The following is a 4,310-nucleotide window of genomic DNA, read 5'->3' as shown; positions in this document are numbered from 1 at the left end:
GCCCAGCCGCCCGCTGTAAATCTCCCGGAGTTTAGCGCGCTTGTTTGTATCTGGCCAGGCCCTGAGGGACTCGCCTGAGGGGGCAGGGGCGGGAGGGATGGGGCGCCCCGCAGCGTGGGGACCCTCCTGGAGAGGCTGCTGCTCCCTTCTCAGATGGAAGAGGGGTGAAGGGAAACAGAGGTTCCCTGGCTGTGCCTTTTCTGAACTCTGCCTTGTCCCCAAGGGGGACGGGAAGAAAAAGTCAAATCCAGAGCCCAGAGGTCCCCCTCAGTGCACGGGAAAGGACAGGGGCCTCACCATCCTCCCCACCCGTTTGTGAACCTCCTCCCCAGTACCCCACTTAATCTACCTCCATCACCCCAACCCCCAAAGGGCTGGTGGTGTGGGGAAGGAGAGATCACCCTGGCCAGGAGGTCACCAAGGATGGTGACGAGTTTAGGGCAGGGAACCAAGGTTCTGTCGCCGATGACTTGGGTGCTCTCGCTCACGTTATTTCACTCCCCTGAGCTGTAGTTTCCTCCATGGGATCATAATAGCTCCCGCTCCGAAGGGAAGATTAAATGTGTCAGTTCAGGTGAAGGCTTTAGCATAGAGCCTGGCACTTAGTAGGTGCTCAGTAAATGCCAACTAGTGTGATTTGTGCCAATCTGCCAGCACTTTGTTCATCATGTGCTTAGTTAGTTGCTCATTTACTCTTTATTTTGTCAACTGTTCATGGCATCCATCTACCCAGCCATTCAGCAGCTTTGAGCTAGGTGGTTCTGGGCTCTAGTGGAGAATTCTGCAGAAGGCCACAGTCCTCCCAGGGGAGCTCTAGTCCAGGTGGGGTAGTGAGATCGACACCAAAAGTTGTACTACTTCTGCACTCAGTAACATTTCAGGGCAGCTTGGGGGAAGGGGCTGGCCCCACCCATTGGCATGCCCGTCACTGTCTGCAGTCACTGGTCTGAGAGTCACAGGAGGAGTGAAGGGCCAACTAGACCGTGAACCCCCAGAGGGCAACTCTCCTCCCCCAGTTGTAGCCCCAACCCCAGCAGAGCCTAGAGCCGGCACTCAGGACCTGTCAGCAAGTGCCCTTTGATTGATGAGTTGGGAAGGCTGGACTCTGCCACACTCTCCTCTTGCTCTAGGGATGACACACCTGTCATACAGCCTGCACACGTGTGTCCCAGCTCACCTGGGCACATGTCAGGAGGGCCAGGAGTAATGACAGGGAACTGCTAGGTGGTCACTATTCAGAACAGGAGGCTCAGAAGAGCCAAGTCTGTGTCACAAAGCCATGTCCTAGCCAGTTTTGCTGTACTGGTTCATTTGTTCATGCACTTATTCATTTATTCAACAAGTGCTTATCGAGTCTCCTGGGCTAGGGGCTGAGGAGGACACAAATGAACATGACTTAGTTCTGCCTCTCAAGAAGTCCAGGACAGTGTTAGAGCAAATGTTTTGGTGATATCAGTATCAGGAAAGCTCTTTAGGAGCCAGGAAAGCTGTAGAGAGGACTAGAAGGTCCACAGGGAAGAGAAACCATGTCTGGTGGTGGTGGGGTAACAACAACAGTAACAGCCAGCAGGCACTTTGCTACGCATTTTTACAGGGAATAGTCAGACTATGGCTTGGCTTGAATCAGGGCTTGCAGAGGATTAGAATATTGACGGGGAGAGATGAGGTGGGATGTTGGAGGGCGATGCCGTTCCAGAAAGAGGAGGAGCATGAACCAGTGCACAGAGGTAGGAAATCGCTAGGCGGGGAGTGTGCAGGGGAAATACTCAGAGTCCAACTTGGCTGGCAAATATGAGTGAAGGAGAGTAACGGGAAGAGTTGAGAGAGGGGTAGGTAGGGGCCAGATCACAAAGGGCCGTGAACATCAGAGTAAGGAGTTTGTACTTTATTTAGTAGGCAGTGGGGAGCCATTGAGGGTGTCTGAGCAGCCGAGTGACATGATTAGAGGTGTGCTTTAGGAACATCAACCTGGCAGCAGCCACAGAACAATTGGAGACGTAGAACTTAAAGGCAGAGAGCCCCGCTTGGAGGAAGATGCTTTGCCTGGAGACCGGTGTATGGTGGTCACTCAGTAAAGGTTTGATTGGATTGAAGAGATCCAGGAAAGCTGTGATAAGGGCATTCCTGGGGTGAGTGGTGATGATGAGGGAAAAGTGGGTGCAAAAGACATAGGAAGTATCTCGAATTTGTAAGCTGATTGAAGGTAGAGATGGGCTGGGTGAAGAGCTAGAGGGTCCAAAGTTTTTGTGAGGGTACGTGGGTGGGTGACAGGGCTATTTACCAAATAGGGAATCACACATTGTTTCTGGCGTTAAGAGAGACAGATGAGTTTGCTTTTCAACATATTAGCCTTGTGGTGTGTGGATTGTGGACTTGGATCTGAACAGAGGCTTGGAGTCCGAGGCCAGGGGTCCCATCACCTGCAGGAAGGTGTTAGCTGAAGGTGCCGAGCGGATGTGTCTTCTGAGAAGCGGTAGGAGAGAAGAGGGCCCAGCTGAAGCCTGGGTTTTGCACTGTAGCCACATCTCGGGAAGTGGTAGGAAGTGAAAGAGACAAAGAAGCGTTAGAGATGTGGGCAAAGCAGGCGAGTGTAATGGGCAAGAGAGACAAGAGACCATGAGTTTTCCAGAGTGGCCAGTATTCCAAGGGATGGAGCCTGGACTCAGACTCGGGGTCTATTGGCCAGGAGGTTGGCCAGGAGGTCATGGGCAACCTTGTCTGGAAAAGAGCTGGTGAAGTGGAGGCTGGGAGCAGGGGACACTCCAGGGCACATGTTCAGGAACACTGTCACCTACTCACTGCTCGGGCCAAGCCCCCAGACTCAAGGTTTCCTCAGAGGCTCTCTTCTGTCCCTCTCCTGGGTGGGGTGGCTGCCACCCTGGCCGGGGAGGAGAGTGGGGAACAAGGAGACCGACTGCTCCCTGACTTGGCACCCTGAGACCCCAGCGTGCTTGGGGGCTCATTGGGTTCACACTATTTATTTGGCTTTGAACCACACCAAGGTGTTCTTCCTCTAACCTCCATGGACAGGTTAGCCACCCTCTTCCATGGCGTTGGTGATCACAGCCTGCTACCTGTCTTGGGCCATCCCCTAAGCATCTGAGCTGGTGGGACCCAGTCCCCCAGGACTGTGGCCTACAGAAAGTGGCTGGGTCTTGGGAGAGTAGAGGGAGCAGGACCCAGAACTATGCTTCCCGTTTAGGAGGAGCAAGGCATGGGAGGTGGTGTGGGCCCCCACCCTCCCGGAGGGGACCCGCAGTCCTAAATGCCCCCGCGCCTTCTCCATATTGTGGGAAAAGCTGCCGCATCCATCACTGTCAGGCACCGAGTTTGAATAAATTTGAATGCACTGAGCCGTGGGCTGCAGTTTCTATAATATCACTTTCCAGTTTGAATATTTCACTTACTTTTTTTTTTCAAATTTCTTTTTATCCAACAGTTTCTCCTCCTTTTCATCTACCCCGCTGCAGCCAAGCTCTGGATGTAGAGAGGACAGTGCCTCGAGGGTGTCTGAGACGGGAAGAGGCCAGGCCTTTACCAGCTTTGGCATCTCTGTCCTCCCCCGCTCCCCCCACCCGGCACATGTGCTCCCTGGGCTGGGAGCCCGAGCCTCCCCCAGCCCCCACTCCTCTGTAGATGGGAGAACAGCAGCTGGAGAATGAGCCACCCTCGCTTGCACTCCCACCCTTCGGCATGGGCAGACCAAGTGAGCCAGGGCCCTGCTTCCTCTGGACGGGGGCCTGAGACTCTGACCTACTGACCCTCCATCACACACACACACACACACACACACACACACACCATCTGATATATTAATTTACACCTAGATGTTAATGGCAGATTGCAATTTCCCATTAGGAATCTTGCTCCTAAGTCCACTGTCTTGCCTTCCCCTACAAACATCCCTCCTCCTCATTTCTGAATTCCCTTCCTCCCATCTCCCTGCGTCTCTTCACTCTCCACCATCAGTGTGGTGCCAACACAGCCATGCCTTCTGGATGAGGGCTGCTGGGAGGGAGAAAGGACTAGAGCCCTGGCAGGACACCCTAGAGAACCACCCCCAGTTCCCAACCACAGCCCGGTGATTTGCAGACCATGGTTGGTGCCCTCCCCACTGTGCACCCAGAGCGCAGGGCCTGGGGAGAACTGAGGTGCAAGCAGGGAAAGAGACCATCAGGAGCAAATGAGCCAGGGCTGCATTCAAAGTTGGGTCCAAATGGGGATGGGAGGTGAGTGGGCGGAAAGGGAATCTTGAAGACCTAGCGTGACTGTATAGAGGGGCGTCTAACATAACAGCGAGCTGGAACAGC

General features: G+C 54.0%; 1 long non-coding RNA gene across 1 annotated transcript in view; it reads right to left on the bottom strand.

The window, feature by feature from the left end:
* Positions 1 to 1,870: 1,870 nt before the first annotated feature.
* LOC106699358 overlaps positions 1,871 to 4,310 on the bottom strand; it is a 4,219-nt gene continuing 1,779 nt past the window's right edge. The window contains exon 2 of the long non-coding RNA XR_001350919.2: positions 1,871 to 2,525. This is a non-coding gene — a long non-coding RNA (uncharacterized LOC106699358). The remainder of the gene's footprint in view (positions 2,526 to 4,310) is intronic.

The sequence above is a fragment of the Myotis lucifugus genome, unplaced genomic scaffold (genome assembly GCF_000147115.1).
Source record: "Myotis lucifugus unplaced genomic scaffold, Myoluc2.0 scaffold_381, whole genome shotgun sequence".
Lineage (NCBI taxonomy): Eukaryota > Metazoa > Chordata > Mammalia > Chiroptera > Vespertilionidae > Myotis > Myotis lucifugus.
The sequence above is the reverse complement of the archived record's forward strand: the minus strand, read 5'-3'. Positions and strand labels throughout refer to the sequence as shown.